The sequence below is a fragment of the Anomalospiza imberbis genome, chromosome 14 (genome assembly GCF_031753505.1).
Source record: "Anomalospiza imberbis isolate Cuckoo-Finch-1a 21T00152 chromosome 14, ASM3175350v1, whole genome shotgun sequence".
Classification (NCBI taxonomy): Eukaryota; Metazoa; Chordata; class Aves; order Passeriformes; family Viduidae; genus Anomalospiza; species Anomalospiza imberbis.
This window is the reverse complement of record NC_089694.1, coordinates 13,959,921-13,982,845: the sequence shown is the minus strand read 5'-3', so window position 1 is coordinate 13,982,845 and position 22,925 is coordinate 13,959,921. Positions and strand designations below refer to the sequence as shown.

General features: G+C 38.1%; 1 long non-coding RNA gene across 9 annotated transcripts in view; it reads right to left on the bottom strand.

Moving 5' to 3' along the window:
• The window catches only part of LOC137482577 (uncharacterized), a 189,944-nt gene that overhangs the window by 91,626 nt on the left and 75,393 nt on the right, over positions 1-22,925 (bottom strand). Inside the window, exon 1 of one of the 9 annotated variants that reach the window (XR_011004151.1) lies at positions 17,935-17,987. The exons of 5 other annotated variants lie outside the window; for them this stretch is intronic. This is a non-coding gene — a long non-coding RNA (uncharacterized lncRNA). Of the gene's footprint in view, positions 1-914; positions 1,017-17,934; positions 17,988-22,925 lie in introns of those variants that run through there. 3 more of the 9 variants (XR_011004153.1, XR_011004155.1, XR_011004154.1) reach the window with 3 other exon arrangements.

Genomic DNA, 22,925 nt, shown 5'->3' with positions numbered 1-22,925 from the left:
CAGAGTCTTTGGTGATGAAGGGATTTTTTTTTATTATTATTTTTAAGAAACCAAACCCTCTCTTAGCTAGGACTCATGGGCTTAATTAGAGATTAATTAGATTTACTTGCTGCTACTTAGTTGAATTATAGCTCAGCAGATAAATTTTAGGTGGCATGTATAAAATTTAGCCTTTGCTATATCCCCTTTTTGTGTCTGCCTCCAAGAACCAGAACTTCCTCAATCAGCAAATTTACTCAGTTCAAATCAGAATAATTTTCCATCTCTGCCCTTATCTTCACAACTTGAGGATACCTACTGTAATTTTCCTAACCAAATAAAATTAATTTTAAGAGAACCATGACCCTTGCCTGCCACTGTGCTGTGCCACCATGCTGTGGCCTGTGACCCTGTAGTTATTTCCCTGCAGGAAATAACAGTCACTGTGCACTGGAAATATCCAGCCACACATACAGAGATAAAAGCAGGGAGGTGACTGCACCAGAACAACAGGAAAATTATCTAGTTTGGTCCACAAATCAGAGACAAAATCTTATATGAAAAGCACAAATAACAGCAACTCAAGTAGCAGCTATGGGTGAGATATGGGAGTCCATTTCCATTTAGACTCCCAAACAGAGAAGAGATTTTCCAGAAGTGCTCAGCCTGTAACAGAGCTCAGCACAAGCCGTGGCTAAAAACACAAAGCTTGACTGTAAGCATCTCATGTTCATTTGCAGGACACCCATGCATCATGGAACAGGAGGTCAAATACACTCCTTCAAAAAATTCAGTAAAAATACACACTGAGTTTTACACATAACAGTTTAGCTAAATTAGTAAATGCTCGACAAGACTGACTTTAATTTGACTTATGCATTTCTGAGTTTACTATTATTCTAGACAACAGCAGCAGGCACAATTTCAATACTTACATGATTCATTTTCATTAAGTTGGAATGGCATCATGTTGTTATGGTCTGGTTATTTGGGTTTAGTGGGGCCAGCAGAATGTTCTTCTATTGGGTTTGGTGGTTATTTTTGGGAGAGGTTGTTTTGTTTTAAACAGACTGTTCTCCAATCCTGTTGTCACAGCAACAGTGGACATAGCTAGCTGACACAATTTTTTCCTCCAAACCTTCAGTGCTATTCAGATTGCAGATTTAATTTAATAAACCAATTTAACAGCCTTCCTGAATCTAATTGCAAGTTTTCCTAATAATATGACATTATCCTTTTCAATTCATTCTGAAAGATTTCAATAAATTCTTTTTGCATAGACTAGGGAGTTTTCTTTGCTTAAGTATATGTTAAGAGCTTTCTCCCCTTCATATTCACATAAATTTCACCCTTGTAAATTTGGACCTTTTTTTTGCCATTTGAAAAAAAAAATGTTGAAGATAGAAACATTTAGAGATCTGTGTTTTACAGTGACAAGGCTGAATTTCCAATATTATTCAGTAACGACAAAAACCTTTGGGGTTTCCTTTAAGGAAAAAAATCCACTCCACCAGATTTATCTATGATTTTATAGATTCAACTTGTAAGCAGCAAATATATTCTAAGTATGAACATATTCACCTTGAAACAATAAAACCTAGTGCAGTGCCCTGCCTTGAACAGAGCAGTTTTAAAGCGGTGAGCCCATGTTATTACACCAATATACTCTGAATAACACATCTCTCTTAAAAGACCTCTAAAAGTCAGTGGTAGCAGCTCCATGGCACTCTGAAAGGTAACCACAACATTGAGGTGCAGCTCTGCCCTAGTTGATACAGATGGATCATCCAATCCACAGCATTCTCCAAAACCCCACCAGATCAAAAAGCAACAGCCAAGCAATGAAGATATTTAATCACAAAAATCCATGACACTGAGCATGTGCAGTTCTGTTTCACTGAACTCACTAGTATTGAAATTTATCTGAAAGGTGTCTTTGTAATTTTGGAGGAAAAATATGTATATGGACTTTTCCAATCACAGCAAGCGTGGGCACCGGGTTTGCTAAGCAGAGCTTGCAATGACAAAGTGATGTCCTGAACAAAAGGAATAAAGGCCTTGAACAGATGCAGCCAAAAATTCTGAGTTTTCTGCCCCTTCAAGGAAAACTCATTATGCCATATACGTCTGAGGCATCAGAGTTTGACAACAAGTAGCATCAGGTCACTCTTAGGATTGGAAGTGGCTCTTTCTCCTAGCATTTTTCAAAAGGAAAAATTACCTTTTAACACAAACACATAACACCCTTTCCAAGTCACAAGGAGCATTGTATTCCTCTAGTATTAGAAGATTTTATGAGAGAGATGTGTGAAGTAATTCTGAGGGTATTTACTGTGCAGTCTAAACAATTCACAGAGGGCTTTGTACAGAAATCAATGGTTCTTGAAATCTTACCAGTTCAGACACTAAGAGCTCTCAGATATACTAGAACAAAAAAGAAAGAAAAAAAAAAAAAAGAAAAAGTCAAATTTAACCTGCTTTTGGCCAGGTTTATGCAGTCTGTGGTATACTTGGTGCTGCTGGGATGAAATCCAGAATGCCTAAGCTAGTTGTATCCCTCAATAGTCACAGGTTTGATTTTGGATACTGTTTCCTAGTCTTCCCTGCTTTTCTGTGTTGAATTATTGGAGTTCAGAGCTCTTGAAAAGCCAATTTAGTTTACAAACTAGAATATGGATCTCTGTTATTGCAGAGAATTAATTCAAATCAATATAAATATGATGGATCTTAATGACGTTTCACAATGTGTGCATGTGAATGCACACATTAGGAATTAATTCAAGGTAATTGAATAAATTTATATAATTTAATTTTTAAATGAGACCTGATTCCCCATTCTAGTGGTTTTCATATTTGTTTTTCCTGTCAGACTCCACTACTAAGGCTCTTCAGCTTTGTGTACCATTACCTTCTCAGTTACCCAATTAAATAAACATTAATCAGCTTATTTAATAAACTAGATTATAGTTTCTGTACTGGCCTAAGTTTATAACAGAGACAAACAGATATTTAAGATGTAAAATGTGTTGTGCTAAAGTAAGCAGTGGATTACATATTATCTGGAGACAGACAGATGTCTGACTGACCACTGCATGTTTCCATGTGTTTTTTGGGGAAAAAATTGAGGATCAGTTCATCATGTCATTCACATTTAAATCTAGAAAATAGAAAAGACAGATTATTAAAAAAAAAAAAAAAAGCCTTTCAAGACATCTTCCATATTAAAATTAAATAAATACCCCTTTACATACAGCCTGTTAGGGAAGGTCTGGGATCAGTCTTTGCAGAACAAACTGACAACATTCACCAAGAACTTAAGCAGCCAGAAGCTGACTTTCAAATATGTATCTTTTTAAATATGCATCTCTTCAGGTTTTTCCCGACTAATCCATCCATTTTGATAAAAAAAGATCTGTAAAGGTAGGATTACATGGTAGTGGTGGTGATGCTGTAGCTGACACTCTGTCAGTACAGTGTGGTGGTTTGTCTCTTTTGGGTTTCCTGGCCCGCTGTAGGATTTTTCTGATTTTTGCCCTCCTTGGGCTGCATTCCCCCTTGTCTCACACAAAAACCAATCCTGCTCAGAGCAGTTTAGGGTAGAAAGGTTGAATTCCACTGAAAGAGAGAAGAGACAGGACTGTCTCAAACTGCAAGTTGCACCAACTGCAAAACCTTCAAGCTTTCCACCCTGCTTTCCTAAGTCCTCAACACATCACCAACTGATGAGTAACTGGAGCAAGTAATTTTCAAAAGCAAGTAAAAAAATTCACTTTATGCTAAGAATTACTATCTGGTCTATGCAAAATGTGGAAAATCAACATTTGGCATTTGAAGGAATCTGTGTGTCTTAGGGTTTTTTTCTTTGTTTTAATGACCAAATCAATGCTTAAATACAGAAGATCATATAATTTTAATAATTTCTTGGCCTTGATATGAAATTTTTAAGGCAATGTAGCCTTTTCCTTCAAAGCAGTCGTGTTGGCAAAGATGATTGTTTCAAACTCTGTTTTGAAACAGATCTACAGTCAAGATCCAAGGAAATCACTGAACATAAATCAAGGTGGACTTGGATGCACCGAGTGTATTTTGAAGAGGACTCCAGATTAAATCTAAAGTGATGTTGCTAACAGTGGCCCTGATCAAGCTTGACAAACTGTTTCTTCTCAAAGGCACAAGAGTCAACAGCAAGGCTATGGGCAGTGTTTCTGATGGGATCCCACAGACCTTTCCCATGTCCCCTCAGAAGTAATGAAGGGTCTTACTAAAGAAGAGTTTTAGGATGAACAGATGATGAAATATTGATTATTTATTCTTAATCTAGGAACATAGCATTATACAAAAATTCTGAGACCTAAGCAGAGGCAGTATTTACTTTACAATAAGGCATGAGGAGAAATTTTTAAATTTAAAATCTTATCATTTTTTTTTAAATCTTAAATCAGTTCATCTGGAAAAGCCAGACTCAATTTTTTTTAAGAGATAAAAGAGATACACAAGCACAAAAAATAAATAAATTTCTTTTCAACTCGGTTATAACATTTCATGCCTCACCAGACCTTTGTTTATTTTTTCTAAAGTTTGTTGTTTCAAAAGAAAAGCCCCAAACAAGCAGTTATTATTTTTTATTTGAACTGACCAAAGCTTATTTTGCCTTTATTTTTGGTTCAGTTTCTAAAAAGAAAATCCGTTTTTCCAATGCCTTTAGCTAATTTATGTCTCATTGTTAAGATGTGTTTAAAGATTTATTTGCATTAAAATTCTTGGAAAAGCAACTTTTTAGCAATGAAGCTTTAGGATATCAAAAATCTACCTCTGAGATTCCGTGTAGGGCCTTTGCACAGTACTGGTCAATCACAGAGGTCAATCTTTCCCATATGAAGTATCTAATATTAGATCTTTAGGTCTATAGAGACCAAAATCTTTGGCCTGATTTTTAATAAGAGGAGCATTTCTTGCCTAACTGCAGAAACTGAAGTTCAAACAATTTGCCTTACACTCTCTTCTCTCTCAATGTCATGAAAAAGAGAAATAAATGTAAATGTAAAATGGGAAATAGAAGGCTTCTGAGCTTCCCAAATGCACTGGGAGGATAAAATGTCAAGTTTGATGAATCCTACTATGATGCACATTGTGAAAAGTTTATCAATAATATATAAGAAAAGGATTAGAGGCGATGTCACTGTAACAAAGTAGTTTAAAATAGTTCTAACTGCTTCAAAAAACACCTTTCCTTCTCCATCTGCCTTATCAGCTCATACCCAACCAACCACCATCTCTCACGCATATATCATTATTCTCAACAAGTAACAAGAAGAGACAAAGCATTTCTGCCTTTCATAATATTTCTTGCATTAATTGAGACTAAAGCTCTAAGAGAAAAGTCACTGCTCTGTGGAGGAGCTGTGGGCTAAAACAACGCTGGCTTCACAAATGACAATGTGACTAAAGCTACAGTTCCTCAGGATCACCATTAAAATCTCTTTCTCTATCACATCCATGCACGCTTCTTCTAAAAGATGTCCTTATGATATCTAATATTTTAGCTAGGAAACAACAACCAATCCATAGATACAGCCACATTTTCTGTATCATCACCACTGGTGTTTGGGCTGGGAAATACTCAGCAGAACCTCGTTTGGTTTCCAGTACCTGAGCTATAACCAACCCAGCAAAAGAGAGCAGTTAAGAGTCGAAGTTATCAGGGTACTTTAGATGACACAGGGGTGTCAAAGCTACTGATTATTAAACAAATTTATGGATTGTCATGTAGGATAAAAGTACAGACACATGGCTGCCCTGAAGTTAATAAATTTCCTTCTCTCCTTCACAACCTTGTTCTAAGCTGCTGCAAAAGACTTGAAATAATGGTTTTGACAGACTTATCTTCCCCCCAGACCAGATGTGTTGATCTCCCTTAGGTTCTTTAAACAGAGTGAAGGCAGATTTTAATCTTCCTGTGCCCACTGTGGCAGCTGTATAAACAATTCATTAACATAAGAATGGTGATAAGTATGTGCTATTAAAAATGGGGAGGGGGGAGCAGTGTTTTTCTGTATGCTTTATATCTCACTGCATTTTATGCTATGAGTAGGTGCTAAATCGGGAATGAATAAATGCATTTCAAACCCACACTTGGCATCCAATGTAGGCTTGTTCTCTTACAGATGAACCAAATTTTTAGATTGACAATTTTTGCATCTATTCAGTGCCAAGGCAAGCATGTTGCTTAGTATGAATTTGGGAAAATATAGCAAGAAAAGGGGTTTTTTCCTCTGAAAAAAAAAAAGAAACCTATATTTTAAAAATGCTTTTTAGTGCAGTTTTCATTTGCATAGAACTCAGGCTATGGCATGTAGTGTCTGTTAACTCTGCTACTAGTATGGCAACATGGTGAATTCTCTTTCAGGAAGATTATGAGTTACTTTTTTCTTTGAGGCCTTTAACAACTTTAAATTCAACTGCCTTCCTTAGCTTTCTCTTGATACTTCACTAGAGATGTCATTACTGAGAATTTACTGAGTCACTCTTGGTAAATGGTGAGTGCAGGATTATCTTTTATGAAGAGGAGAAGCAAGACAGTTGATCTTCTGCATATTTAAGAATTTATTTGATGTCAAATTAAGAATTTTCAAGAAATGTACTTTGCCTGGCCTAGAAATCATCCCAACATAAGGTCTACTCTGTCTGCTGCTCATTAGGGATACAGACATTGTCCCTACTCTTCTAAAGTACTAAGTTTTAAAATTGAACTGGAAAACTGGCATCTCATCAGTTTCCTTGGTTTCTTCTTTTCCATATACACACATGAGCACATAAAGCATTTTCTGTAGGCGCATATATAAATATCTATCTTTGTGTGTATATATTTATATAAATAGACATCTTTCTAAATATATGTATGTATAAATAAATGCTTGTTTCCTGCACCAGCTGTCACCTCTGAAGCATATGCCTGGCCAGAAAAGCAGACAAATGCTTTTTGAAGCAGATACATCTTCTATTTCCATAGTGTGTTGGCAGGAGGTGGTAGTAAGGATTAAGAAATTGGTTCTATTCTTGCTAAGAGCCAACTGGCTGGGAGGATGCTTTGGGGCATTGTGGATGTGATATGTTGGTAGTTCCTCAACTGAGAGAAAGAATGAATTTGTATGTGAATATCTGAAATCTCTGTCTGTTCCATGCTCATCACACAACTGCCTTGCCTTCCTTTCTGAAAGGATGCTGCAAATCATGTCTAACGGCTCCAAGCCAAAATCTGACAGGCTTTTCTTTACCTCTCTGACATATGTACTGTACATCCAGGCTCTTTGCAGCTTCTTCAAAATTAAGAAGGTTAATTTTTTCTCTCAGATGTCAGCACACAACTTTCATTACCCTGATATTAATCTTACTCTGGTTTAACTTCTGCATAACCTCTTTGCAAATAGCAATGTGTCAGGGACAGAGGAAATTAAAACTTGGACAGAGCCTTTTAGCCAAGCCCCAATAACTTCATTAAATTACATTGCAGGTAGTAATGTAGAGAAATCAAGAGGAACAGCAGACAGTTCTTACTAAGATCTCAACTTCCTTTGCATTCTACACAGGAGCTGGGTTCTGGATTTTCAATAGGTGAGTAAACATAAAGCCACTTAGGTGTGCTAATGTTCCACCCTCTACCCCCTGCAGACCAGATGCTGCTCTAGCACACTCAGGTTTGTTCAAGACCATGGTATCATAGTTTGGTCTTTAGTCTGAGCCTTCCACTAACCAAAATATTTCCTGCCCAGTAATGAGGTGACACAAGATGGAGTTACTTGTCTCTGGTGATTGTTCGACATGGACTTGGTCAAGCCTGGAACTAAGCCCTACACATTCCTATTCCTACTGTCTTTAAGATTATAGGCCTTCAGTTGCTGACACAGGCTGAGTGTGGGGGCTAGATGCACCTGACAAGGGCTGCACACACTGCTAAACCAGCCCTTTGCAATCAGATCCTCTAGTTCTGTGCTCCAGCTGCATCCCAGCCTGGAGCTGCCCTAGTGTGTGCTCCACTCCCTGCACGAAACACCAGAGACATGGAGCGTCTTCCACACAATTGATAACTTACATATCATCCTTATCTAATGCCACAAATAACCCAAGGATGAAGGAGTGAAATTTTTGAAAGAAGTAGAGGAAAGACAGACTAGGAAGCGATCAGCCTTTCTTTCCAGTGTGGAAGCACATCTCTCCTAATCAATCCTGCTATTAGTTAAAGGTAATGACTGCCCACTGTGGGCACTGGGCACATGTGAAGAATTTGCTTCTTCAAAGACTGTTAAAAATGCCTGTTCACATCACAACAGAAACCCAAAGTCCAGAGTAATCACAGGAGCATGACTTTGCCCAAAAGCATAGGGGAATGTTCTAGAGAGCACAACACATCACAGGCCATCCACCTGGCAGAGAGTGCCACTGTGAGGATGGTCTGAATTCGGTCACAGGTGACAGCTGCATTAACTACTGCCACAGTGCTTCTGCAGGCAAGCAATAAAATGAACAAGTGGCAAAACTTGGCATCAAACACCCCTGTGTGGGAATTCCTGCTCACCACACTCCAGCAGCCCTGAAGATCCTCTATGCTGACTCCAAATTCACAGCCCTGTAATTGAAAGCAGCTTCAGGTACTGTCACAACTGATCCTTGTTGACAGTGAGCAAAATTACTGCATGAACCATTATGGTTTGAACTGAACAGACAGTACCTATAACGGAGAACCAAAGCAATTTCCCATGTACAACAGAGTGGGCAAAATGGGAAGCACAGCCATAATGACTGCTAGTGAGTGGGTTACACATTTCTTATTCATTTGCCACAGCTTTCAAATGTCATAACAAAATAGAAGACATTGACATTTCCCCAAGAGCACACAAAAAGTTCTTAGTCTCCAATTACTGCAGAGTTAAGCTAAAAATCATGAGTGCAGTAAACTCTATCTGATGTTTTTTGCCTTTTAGATTAACTTTCAACTGCTCCTGAAAATGGACAGGCATCAATTTTCATAATGTAATGAATTTATTTATTTTATCTTTGGCTGGATCACAGAAAATGTACGTAGGCACAAGCTCTGACAGTTACCATGGCCTCTTTGCTGCAGGTAGAAAAAATGTCCCTCCATCCAGGTAAAATTGATACAGAGTGATCTTTTCTACTGCGAAAATTTAATTGGTGGTATCTTGAAAACAAATTACACCTTAAAATATCCTGCACAGTGAGCAGAGCTCTGTATAGATAGAACATGCTCTAGAAATCAGAATCATGTAGAGATCAAACAAGTTATCCAGCTACACATACTTTTCACAGAAACTGACAGCGTGAAAGAGAACTATGCGGTTCCTCAGGTCTGCACTGACAAGAGAGGAATTTCCTCTCTCCCTCTCTTCCTCCCCTCCTCCCTTCCTCTCAGAGTAGATATTGTTTAAAACTGGAAAAACTTGATCCCATGCTCCAGATGTCATATCCAATCAGATGTGGATAGGAAAATATGAATCAACATTTTGCAGCTCAGAAACCACCTCCACAAGACATTACATAAACTAAAGACCATAGGCTGAGATTTGAATTAATTTCCACAAGAAGATGGCACCCAAGTGGAAAGGTATTCTGCTGCCAAGACTCTCACTGAAACTGTAATTCTAATATTGGCTCTTCCTTGAAAACAACAGGCAATAATTTAACACATCACAACACATCCTTATTGCACTCCTGTAGTCCTTCAAGTGAATGAAAAGTAGAGCTCAAACTGTTTCTAAACCAAGGATTTCTGTGAGGTTAAGAAGGAAGAAGGAGATTCCATAGGACAAGCTCATGGGAAGGTGTTTCAAGGTATGTCGTTTTACCAGGACAAGAAGGGGAGTTGTTGAGTTTGGGATTTATTAATGTAATTATTTGTTAATACTTCTATTTAACAGCTCCTTAATAGCACAATTTGGGGGCAAAAAAGTCAACCTTGTTATTAAGGACCAGAAACTAGAAACTTTCTTGTGCTCCACTGAAGTGCTACTTCAGAATGAATTCCCAAGCACCTTCTAAACAGCAGGGCTGTTGCCTAAAAGGAAGCTTGACTAGTTTGGTTGATGTACAAGACACAGACGGCTATTCTACACTCCAGAGAATGCTCTGATCACCAGACTGTAGGGAAGTGACAACTCTTGGCTCTTCTGCCAGCCAGTCTTGGAAGAAAGCAGTGGAACCTGCAAGACAACAAACCCTACAAAGGCTCCTCCTACAATGTCTGAGAGACTGGAGTCCTCAAGGAACAGAGGTGACAGGACACTTTGTTTTGTTGCCCTGGTAGGGCCTGTGCAGTCTCATGTAACTGCTCAGTCAGGGCTGAGCCAGCCCTGGCTTTCAGCAGCACACAGACAGTGATACAGAATTGAGTGTTTCATGCAAGTGGAAGGAGACTCAGAGGTCAAACAACTCTACATGGAAAGTTAATTCAAATATGCAGTTTACTTACCTGCATCCACGTCCTCCAGATAGCCCCATGCAATGTAATTGGGTCCTGGAAAACCAAGATCCATTACTTCTGGGGATACAAGGAGAAAGCAGAAACTAAAAAGTGACTTCCTAAAGGCAATTTTAGAAGCACAGCTTGTATTCAAAAATCCATGTGAAGTTTCAAGTAGAGTTTCAGATTGAGGCTGTGAAGGTCATTATAATATTTGCTAACTGGTACATCCCAACCTTTTGGTGACCTTCTGGAATATGCATCCTGCTGAAATTAAAACCTTTACAGAACATATTACATAAACATTGAAACACTCACAAAGGCACTGAATGCACACTCGGGTCAGGTGAAAAGAGAAATGGGAGCTTGCATTTACAATTCCTTTTCACTTAAAGAAGAAGGTACAACCTTGCATTATCTTTAAGGACTGCTATAAAACACACTTTGAAAGGCAATCTTTCAAGGGGACACTAAGCAATGAAATGGTGGCAGAAATAATTATGCAGAAACATTTTTGCAAATAATGAGAAATATCTAATTTCATCTTGCCATTTCTTGGCATGGACATTTATAAGAAAATTATTTTTATTTCACTGCATTTTCTGTGAATGATTCAGGGTTAGAAGAGAACTTGCAGAGGAAATGAAAACTGCTCATTTAAGTTTCAGATATTTTACAATCAATTAAATCTTTGTTTTGGGACTTTGGTTTTAGTCCCTCTCTTTCTACCTAAGAATCTTTCCTCATCACTTCTATATTATTATAAATATGAAAAAAAATCCAGACTTTGCTCCCTGGTGCTGGACATTGCATATGAAATATTCCAGAATGGTTTTCTCAAATGGATAATTTACTTCGCCTTTTAACAAATTGACAGTTACAACTTTTGCCATTTTAGCCACCTTTTTTCTACAGAACACACTTCTCAGCACACCTGTGGAGAACAAGCTCATGAGGTTTAGAAAATGTATTTACCCCCATCTGAGTATTGCCAGCTATGCAATTTCTGAATCCTTTCAATCACTAACCAAGTTTCATGTTTATGTGAAGCTGTCAATTCTATTCTCCTGGCAAAAGAGGTGATAGGATTTTAGCATTTCTGCTCTAAGCACCCAGGAAATTTAAAGTCACAGATATAAATCTTCTGGAGGATTTCTTAATGAAAAGCCTAGCAAAAGGAGCTGAGGACTGAAGTTCCACCTAGATAGCAATATCCTTCAGAGTGCCAAGTATGCCACAGTAAGCAGTGTTGTAAACCCTGTGACTTTTTGAGGCTGTGAATGAGACTGACTGTTCCTCTGTCCTTGTTGAAGGAAGTTGTCCCCACTCGGGACAGGCACAAACCAGAATGGGGATTCATATGGAGAGAAGGAATGTATTCCTACAGCTCCCAGATTGAATGACAGATTTTTACACCTACATGCTGAGAATGGTGGCCCAAATTCCTGGTTCCAGCAGAAGCGAGGACATTGATGAGTTTATTTTAGTGATTAGAGTTTCTTCTTACATTACTAAAAATGTATCACAGAGGTATTGCAGGTGACTTGAAACATGTGATTTTAAAATGTGTGCTATTCTCATGAGCTTTAATTGGTCTACAGCAGTCATTCTTGTGCTTTCACTTAAAAAATCAAAGCCATCTACAACAGAAGTTAAACAAATACATGAATCAGGTCTGGGAATGGTCCTGAGAGAGGAAACATGATAATGATAGGAGTGTATGAAATATCAATAATGGTGTTTATGCACTTTACAAGGTTTTACTGGGTAATGACGGCTCCACAACAAAGACTTTGTGAAAGGGACTGAAGAGCAGTTTTTGTGGTGGTGGGTTTTTTCCAAACCCAGCCAAAGAGAATAGATGCTGTGGGTTTGTATTTTTTATGGTATCATTCACCTGGGATGTAGACATCTGACATTTAATTACTGCCTCTGGAAAGAAGAGGGTGCAGATCCCACTTCTCAATTAGAAACCACTATATCCAACCACTCCTAATGCTGCCTTTCTTTTCTCTATATTTTGTTCTTTTAATGCATAATTCTCTTCTCTTCCTAGCTTTAGCTGATTTTATCTACCTTGAACACAGGCAAGAGGAGCCTGTCTTTAACACAGACAGTGCCTTTGTTGTTTGCTGCAGGCCAGAGAAACCTTCTCACCTGAGAGCTGCCTGGCATTCACAGGGGCTGAGGCTTGTCCTCCATCCCCAGGCAGAACTCCAAATTCAGAAATTACTGTCTCTTGGCATCCCTGCAGTGTGCCACCAGGGACAATCAATGAAGAATAGAAAAGTCAGTATGTGTGGGACTGGGGCTGTAATTTTCTGTCACAAACGCCAGGTTTGCATGCAAAGGATATACAGGAAATGAAATATAAAAGCAAACAAAAAAAAGTCCTATGTGAGCACTTGACTAATTCCATCATTCACAAACAAGGTTTCCCAGGTGTTATCTTACACAAAGACAACAGCAAGGAGCCAAGCAGTTGCAGTTTAAGAGTCTCCTGATCTTTCAGATCCAATTTTGCAGTTGAGGCAATTTTTCCATTTGCACCTTCATTAACCGTTGCAGCACCGTGTAAAGCACACCAGCATAAGCCAATTTGGTTTACTTTAGTTTTTATTTTGGCAACAGACAAAACCAATTCAGCTACAGAGGGCTGCTGGTAGAACCTGGGCTGCTGTTCCTCCCTCCCAAACACAGCATGAATTATGCACTCCCTGCCTAATAGTCCAGCAGGTCTCTCTCCCTTGGCTCGAGGCCTCTGGCCTTGCTCCTCGTTGCTGTTCCACAAAGTTATCTCTGGCTGTACATACACAAGGAAAGAGAAATCCCGTGTCCTGGGAGTTTACAGTCTAAACAGGATGAAGGAGCAGAGAGCTACTTTTAGGAAGAAGGGCCTGAGGGTAACTTTTATAGCCTCAGGCAACCAAGGGAGCAGTCAGGCTGAGACAAGGGGAGTGCAAACCACCCAGCACTCAACAGGGAGAGGGAAGCTCTGAACTCTGCTCTTGACCAGAACATCTCTCATCATTACCAGGGATCTATCTTAGAGCATGAGGTGCTACTGGTAATTTGTGCTCTGAGAGCTTCTGTATGAGGCAACAAAGAGATAAGATGAAACCCTTAGACATCTCAAAAGGCAGACACGGGAAAGAGGTTTTACGTGAAATAATTCCACTCCATCACTGGTTATCTGTCATCAACATAAAAATCAAGTTTTGAAAGGAAGTCTGTATCACTTCTTTTCAAAGACTTTTTCAGTGTAATCAACATAAAAGATGCTGCTAAGGTCTTGAGAGATATATTGATTTGCCCTAGGTAAAAAGCCAAGTTTCTTCACCAGCACCAGTTTTAAAAAAATTGGGTTTATATAATAAACACTTTGGACATGTGGAAATACCATGCATCTCTTATTTCTTGTTTTTCTCGACACAGACTGTTTTTCTCTTGAGAAGCTGTCAAACTCAAAATGCCATGTGACACACAGCAACAAAAAAAAAAAATCCTTAACAGGACTGAAATTATTTTTTCTTGATTGCAGCATCTCAAACCCCTCACTGCTTCCTCTCAATTAAGTGTACTTAAAAATGTCCTCTCAATTTAGTAAAGATCCTAAAGTATGTTAGAAATAGCAAGGGAAGAGTCATAGATGGAATTTTCTCTTCCTGGACTTAACATCTTCTGGAAGATGCCTGAAAGGCTGGTTGACAAAATCGGATGAGGATTATAGCCTTGTTTTCCTAAATAGCACAAACCTTTACTTCATAATGCCTCTGATTCATCAGATTGTATACTGACCCCTGAAAGTCTTCTTTCCTTAATATGTTTACTATCTTTAAGGTAAAAATGTGGTTTTTTTTTTACTTTGAACTTAGTCTACATTCACCTCATTTTATTCTAAGGGCTCAAACACAGGATTGGGTGTTAGCAAGTGATTGCACCAGCAATACCAATGTGCATCCTCTAAACGACCAGCAAACAAAGAGTGATGCAATCACAAATTGCTTCTGAAGACCTAAACCACGATGCTACCAAAAAGTCCACTGCTAGTTCCAACTAACCCAACTGGCTTCTTATTTCTAAAGCAAAGGCAGCAGCACAAACCTGTGGCCTTTGAACATTGCTTGGCAAGGTAAGTACTGAGGCAACACAGAGAATGCACACACAAAAAATGGCATTGCAGAATGGGCACAGACAGACTTTTTGAAAGCTATTAAAATTTATTGTATGGTGTTATGTCATTACAGGCATCCTGGTAACTTTTTTGAGATTGAGAGAAACTGACAATTATTTTTCAGCTGCTTAAAAATATAACAACAGATGTTCAACTACTAAAATTAAATATTTCAGCCAAGGATGTTTCTAAGAAATCTGTCTTCTGTCATGCACTGTCAGGTTTCCAGTGTCAGAAAAAACCCCCAAACCTTTAGTCATAGAAAGTAAAAGTTTTTTCATATCAATTTTGAAGTTCTGACATTGAAACTGAAATTACTCTTTTCTGATTGTGTACAGTTTAGTCTTTCTATCCTAATTTTGTTTCTTACTGCTGTCTAATGCTGATTATTTTGCTCATCTCTGATCCCAGCATCCCTTAACACTTAAGTAAGAATCCTCTTTCTCTAATAAATACAAATCACACATCTGAATTAATTCAACCATAGTTATTGAAGATGTGGAAATCAACATTTAGCACTTGACAATTTGAAACATTTCTTTTTAGCACCTATGGAGGCATATACATGACTGTAAATAAAATTTACATTTTAGTCATAAAATTTCAGTTTATTCTTCACAAATGGAATCTTACTATGCACATCATACTTTACATGATGAAAAACAACCCAGGGTGATCAATGTTAACTGAAGGCACATGTGAGACTTTTGAGACTTTATCTCACAGGATGCCCCAGCTGCAGCATCCAGGCAGCCCTTCTGCAATGTGCAGTGAGAATGGTGACACTGCTCCATGGCACTGCTGCACCTGCAGAACACCTTTCTGAGAGGTTTCAGAACAACACAAAAGTTTCTTCTGTGTGTGACCAGCTTGAGTTTCTAATAGCTACAGAAAAGGCATTTTCACTGCATTGAGGAATGCTGGGCAAAATGGTGACTGAATAAAACCCATTATCTCATAATACTTGTTAAGATCTTTGATCTAGATAAACTGAATTTTAAACTTCCCTATAATTATAATTTCTATAACTTCTTTCCAATATTTTTCCTATTATAATCACTCCCTGATGCAGCTCTCTCTTAATAGTGAAATAAAAATGAACTTCATTTATCTCACAAAAAACTTTATGTCTAAGCATAAGTTGTGTTGATTGCAAACATCCCACTAAGAGAGAGAGTGGGAAAAAATTTAAATGAAATTGCATTCAGTTCTCTGTGTGAATGAACCTAGCTAAGACATTTCCCTATAACTGCAGAAATATCTTGTTGGGAGGGATTTTTTTGTTTTAGTTTCCTTTTTCAAATTTTTCTCTCTTCAGACATGTCTGTTTACCCTGGAGTATTTTCCCACAAGGTTCATCCTGCATCTTGTTTGTTCATTAACAGCAGGCATGAGAGAAGCCCATGCACAGGGGTGATAAACCTCTGCTGCTGTGCTCGACAGCTACAGGTGTAGTGAGGACCAGAACAACACTGGAATAAAAGCAAAACAAGGCAAAAAAAAAAAAAAAAAAAAAAAAAAAAAGCTCAGTTTACTCTTCAACATTTCTGCCAGCTTTGCTGTATATTTAATAATTAAATCTAACAAAATTTTGTGTTGCTGTGAGACACTACCAAGCATAAGCATGGTGGTCTCTAACACAATTAGAGGAAGAAATTTTGTTAAAAATGTAAACTGGAATTATTATAATTAACTATAGCCTTCTCTTCCATCAGTTACAATACTTGACAACTGTGGCATTATGTTTTTAACAATTAATTGGCTGGTTCTCTGGGATTTTTATGAAAAGACGCTTTAAGATCTGATGAATTTTTAGGGGGAGAAAAGGCAAAGAGAAAGCACATTTCTGATTCCTCTATGAATCAGTAAGAACTCATTCTTTGTATTGTTGGCACAACATTGTGTAATAAAAGATAAATCATCAGGGACAGGGAGCTGGTGTTTCAGTAGACCACATCCTTGAAGCTGGCTTTTTAAAAGAGTGGTAAAACTCCTTCCCACAAGAAAACAATTGTTTCCCATACTTTCCAAGAACTTGTTGGAGAGAATGCAGTGAATGTATGAAACATAAATCATAAGAGTAAACCAACCCAGAGAGCCAGAACTCCATTCCTCTGATAATTACATCAAATACCAGAAGAGAAACCTTGTTTAACCAGAGCCTGTTCATTCCAAGCAAGAGAACAGAATGGATAATGAAACAAGAGCAAAATGATTAAAAGAATAGTACTGAAATTTAGTGTAGACACTGAGATCACTTCAGGACAATTTCAAGTTCTTCCTCACCTCTTCACAAATCTCCAGATTCCTCCATCTCTCTCTGTTGCTCTGGGCTCTCAGACCTGCCTACTCACCTGTTTTATCCTTAGAACCTCCACCTGTAGCTACTTCCCCTTCTCATATATTCTACAGTTCTCTTTTGAGTGGCTTCCATACAATCCAGAAAAGCAACAGAAACATCCTAATGATTTCCCACCAGCTTCCTATACACCCCAAATGTCCATGCTCCAAATAATGTTAGTTTTCTTGCATCTTTCAGTGCCTCAAGCTGCAGAAGGTTCAGAGCATCTCTATGGTCATATCTCTAATGAAGCACCTTTGCTTCCTTACCAGGGTGAGATTAGGAAAACTCACATCTCCTTTACTTTTGATACCTTCTGTCAACCAGTAGAGGATCAGACCTGTTTCTTTTTCTTATTACTCCTTCAGGAAAATATGTTTATATGAGCCACCTCCAGCTGTTGTGATTAAAAAGCAGCAGAGCTCCAGCACAGGTGCCACATGCCAGCATGATGTTTCCTAAAAGAGCTACTGCCTGATTTGCAAATCAGCCCTGAGAGCTCAGAGATGGGCTGCAGAGTTTGCATCGTAATAGTGGCTGAATTGGTCTGTTCTGCTCTGCTGCTGTTATCATCCTGATCAGCCCAAGGATATCCTTGTGGAGGCTCTGCTGTTTAATATCCCAAACCTTGTAACATGGTAATGTAATATATTCCAGCTACAAGTTTTCACAATATTATGAAGTACTATCTCAATAATGATTCAATATAGGGAATTTTTCTGCATGGTCTTGTCATCTGTGACAGGGAAAACTCCAGCACCAACAAGTTGACAACCTAGGGTCAAAAGCATGCATTCCAAACAACTGAGTTCACCTATTATAGTATGCAAAGTCTCGAGAAAACACATACTTTGGTCCTAACAAGGCAAAGGTACTGCTACTGGGATCTGGTTCATGCAAAAAGAAAACAAAATCTTCTCACTTAGCTGAGTTTTCAAGAGCTTTTAGTGAGAATTAACAACATACCTGCATTAGTGAACTTAAATACTCCTCCAGGTCTGCAGGAGAATCAATTTGAAAATAAAAGTATCTGGTTAGGTGTTAAAGAGTGACTTATTGTTTGGAAGAAAATATTTTTAGTGACACAAATGCATTTGACATTTCCTGGTAGGAACACAATTTATCTTTTAAAAGATCAAAAAATAAACATATCATATTTATGCGCCTGTTTACTAAAACATAATCTGAGGTTTTACAAGGGTAGAGGAAGAGATGTATTGCTCTGTGGCATGACTCAGGCTCTTCAGTGAACACCTACAACTGCTATTTGATGAACATTCAAAATTTCCTCCCAGATCTGCAGTGGACACGGGATTTTCAAAGTCATATTTTGATGGAATCTGATCCCTTGCCACAGACACGGAACAGATATTTTCAATAAATGGTTTAAGATTTTACACTGAACAACAGACATTTAGGAAAAGTGGAGTATGTATAAGGATTTACTTGCTAATTTCTTACTTTAAGTAAAATCTTTATGAAATTGGCATTTTTCTTTAAAAGTGTCTGGTAAGTTCAGTTAGTTCAAAAACCTTAATATTTTGGCTCCTCTGGGCCAGGGAAGGTCTGAGGTGACAGCAGATCAATGCAACATGCTGTAATGTTTTAAGTACAGACAGAACATTCCTGCCTTTCCTTCCATATCTGCCACATTACTGCTTGTCTGGCACTGACACTGCAGATTGCAGCTACCTCCAGATGAAACAAGACAGCATTTCGGGCAGGGCCCACACTGTGTGTTTTGTTGGGGCTGGGATTTGGGAAGTAAAACTACAATAACAGATAAAACAGGTCCTGTGGTTGTATTCCTTCCAACAAAAATGCCACTGAAAAGTGCCTAGTAAAATGGAACATGAAAAAAAAATATATATAAGAAAAGGTATATTGCAATAAGAAAATAAGCAAGCAAAAAGAGGGGTACACCCCCCAACCAACCAAGCAAAGAAACAAAAAAGTCACTTACACCAAAATCTTAGCTCAGTGTCATCCCAAACCACAAACATCCAGTCTCACCAGAAACGATCACTGTTTTGTTTTCAAGGCACACATCTCTGAACTCTCGATATATATAACTAAATTAAATTCCTTGCCAAGCCAAAATCAGTGTCCAAGGGTATCTGAAATATTATAAAGTAGTCTGTCCCATCATATTAGTAAAATATGCTGTTTTACAGGAATCTTGCAAACAGGTACCCATCGGGAGAAACACACTCAAAAGTAGATGGAGTAGAATCTGTCAAGTGGCTCAATGGACTAACTATGTTCAAGATATTAACTGCTGAAGAAAATAAGTGGTGTTTGTGAAAGACTTAAAGGACTTTCCAAAAGCACTAAAGCATGTTGTTTCTTCCGCTCATCATTTTGCTGCTACATCAGGCAGCAAAAAGGAAAAGATGCATCACTAACGTAAAGATTTCACTAATGTTATGCTCTTAGCAATGTCAGGGACTCAGGATGAAGCAGCAGAAGAAATAAATTAAAAATATTTAGCATCTATTGAAATAATAGCACTCTACACTTTCAACAGCAAAATACTGTCAGTGCTGCAGCAAATTTTGTAGGAAACACTAAAAAGCTAAGCAAAGTTATAGAAGATAAAAATCAGAACTGCAATATATCTGATTAATGTGTGGTTACTGGTTTAGATAACCCTATTTTCTTGGGAAACAATGCAGTAATCATCAGTCATTTCTTTTTTTGCATTCATTTTATTTTCTAACAAACCTATGCAAAGTACATGATCACTGCTCTTCATCAGAAAGCAAGTCCAGTTTTCCAACTTTCAGTTGCTGAAGCAAAAAGGCCAATATAGAGAAAGTGGCAATACTTTGTTTAATAATATCTTGGAACAACTTGCCTTTATGACCCAATCCCCTCAGCAATGAGCAGACTGTGACAGAAGAGTGTAACACAGCAAAAGACTGATCACTGGGGGTAAAGCTGAAACTCCATCGGGTCATGATGTCAGCAACAGCAACAGCAAAACTTCCTTTATGCCCCTCAGAGAGGAGCTGGCATCTGCTTCCCCTGTGAGGTACCACTGCCTGTACCTACAGCAAACTCCTCTCCACTGAGATCACCTTTCAAGCATGTCACAGCTGATGGCTCTCATCCTGCTCTCCTCTGGCTGCAGCCCAGTTAGGAATGGCCTGGAACTGTGGGAGCACACACATATATCCCTAATCTGCATACTGGCCTCCAAAAAGAGTCTCCATCGCACAGATGGGCAGATTCCAGTGTACAAATACAGAAGACAATTTCTTTGCAAGCTAACAGCAATGCAGCTATTCCTTTGTGAAAAGCAAACTAAAAAAGGCAAAGGAAATGCCCATATTTTTTAAGAAGTAATATTACAGGGAATGATAAATATGCACCCAATTTGTTCCAGATAAAACAACATTTTACCTACAAAATGGTAGGTCCTCATCTTCATAAAGTGACTTTTGATTTACTCAGCCATAAATTTGAAGTGCAATAGAAGAGTTCAATTTTGTAGACATAACAACTACAACATGATCAAATAATATAACTGTACCACAGGTATTCAATTTTATTTTTTTTCAGTCCAAACACCATATTTTTTGTTTTCCATTTCAATACAGACAGACAGTGATGGATTACTACAATTGTAAGTCTATAGTACACATCCTGTGTGCTTGCATGCGATAAAGATTATTTTTTTCCTTTTTTCTGTGTATGTGCAGCTCCATGCCCAATTATTTGTGTGAAAATGACAGTACAGTGAGTTTCTACAGTATTACCTATGCTGCAAAATCTTATGGTACAAGTGATTTTTATGCTCTTTGAAATCTTGTGGTTAGTTAAGGGATATGGTAAAAATGCATGACTGAAAAATGCTTTCAGAGATTTATAATCTATTACTTGGATGCTGAGACACTTCTCAGTGGCAGAAATAGGGCATCTGATGCCCTTCAGCTACTCTGAGATCACAAAGAACCCCTGCCTGAACATATCTATAAGGCTCAGAACTGACTTCCCGAAATTAAAGAGCAAGCAGGATTAATATGGAGTCTGCCTCTTCTGTCTAATGATGTACTGGAGAATTTCTTTGACTTCAGCTCTCTGTGGACAGCTAGACAGCAGTATAACTCACTCTGGTTTCTCCACAATGATGTGTGTGTGTTTGTGGCCCAGGCAATGAAAACTGAAAATGCACCTTTCGGTGTTTGTTCCACACCTTCCTCACGTACATTTTGGCTCTGTGTGCTCTCTGCAGAAGTGAATGCACAGAACAAGATTAAAGACACCGTGCCTAAGATTTCACCATTGCCAAACATTCAATGTCAGTAAGAACTGATCAGATTTGATGGGCTTGAAAAGAAAATTAAAATCACCTCCAAACCAGAAGTTCTGCCTTTCAACATTTATAGCACTATGTCAAGTCCTTCTCTGTGTATAATTCATTTCAGTGTCACTTACTTAAACTCTACATTTGTATTACTTAAGAATTTTAGTACCAGTGCTCAAACAAGAGCAACAGGAAAATATTTATATTCAGATTCAAATGCTTGTATAAGAGACACTGAACTATAATCAAACTCTAGCACAGACATTCATCAGCAATTACATTTTTTTACAGTTTTCAAAAATGCAAGTCATGAAAATCAAAAGCACATAATTAAGAGCAACATTCAAACAAGGGCTTTTATTTACATCTAGTCAACATTTCTGACATACATAATTACAGACCTTAATAAATATGATTTGATTTATTAAAGATGCATAAAAAAAGCATGATGTATATGCAAAGTATGTTCAATTTCTTTCTAGAGAGGAAAATGTATTAAAAATCAATTAGGGAAGGGACGAGTTGGAATAGGGAGGCAATAAAGAACATCACTACAGAACTATTAATTAAAAATAATATTCTTTTTTATTCAGTTCCTTACTAGTAAGTTTTTCATAAATTAGTACTGTTATAATTTAATCAAATGCAGTTGTACATTTGCAAATATCTCCCAAATTTTGAAAATAATAACACATCATAGTAATTTGAGTCAACTGTTTTTTGTTATACTTTAACTCAGTTTTCTTTGGATATACTGTTTATTTTCTTCTTTTTCCACCATCTGCCATAACCCTTCTTAAAAAGGGACTCAATGAAAGGTAAAGAGTGGACAGAAACACATTTCTCCGGAGCTTTATACAAACACCTCAGGAAAAGTTTTTAATCAAACAGAAGCTCCAGATGTCTCCATTTTGACCAGAAAAGCTCTTGTTTTGGACTTTTGTCTTTTCCAAACCCAGTCAGGAAAAACAAGCTATCTTTGGTTTTGAGCTTGGACATAGATATAATTTTACCCAGCCAACCCCAAAGGGAGGGGTTGGCACCAGCCCCGAACGCCTCGGGCTGCCCGCAGAGCTCAGGAGCCTCGTTAGGTCCCCCAGGCCTCAGTGTGAGAGGCAACACCTGGGCTGGGCTCCCCCCACAAACCCTCTCTGCCCCCAGCAGCTCCTGCTGCCTAACGAGCCCCTGGCCTTTAATTTAAATTTTTTTAAAATTAATTTAAAAGAGCCTCAGAGACTTATCATTCCTCCCTGATGTCATGAACGTGGTCCCATATATCCAATTTAACAAACCACAAGATTTAAAATTGAGCAGCAAGTTTAATTGAGGTATAAAATAATACAAGGAAACATAGTAGTTTTAACTGAGATAATAGAGTAATACAATGAAATATAATGAAGTAGTTACAAATAGAAAATTTGGTATTGGTTCAGATAAAGCATAAGCAAAACCAATCGGGTTATGGGGAGGGCCTCTCACCCTGCCTCACGTACAAAAGGCAAAGGAATCCAAGCACAACTTTTATACTGTATGCTAATAGATATTCATCAATAGTTCCTGTTAATCTCCTCCCAATTTCAATTCTTGAAATCTACATCACTATATTACACAGCGCATGTTCCCATTGTTGCTAGGGGGATTTCTGGAC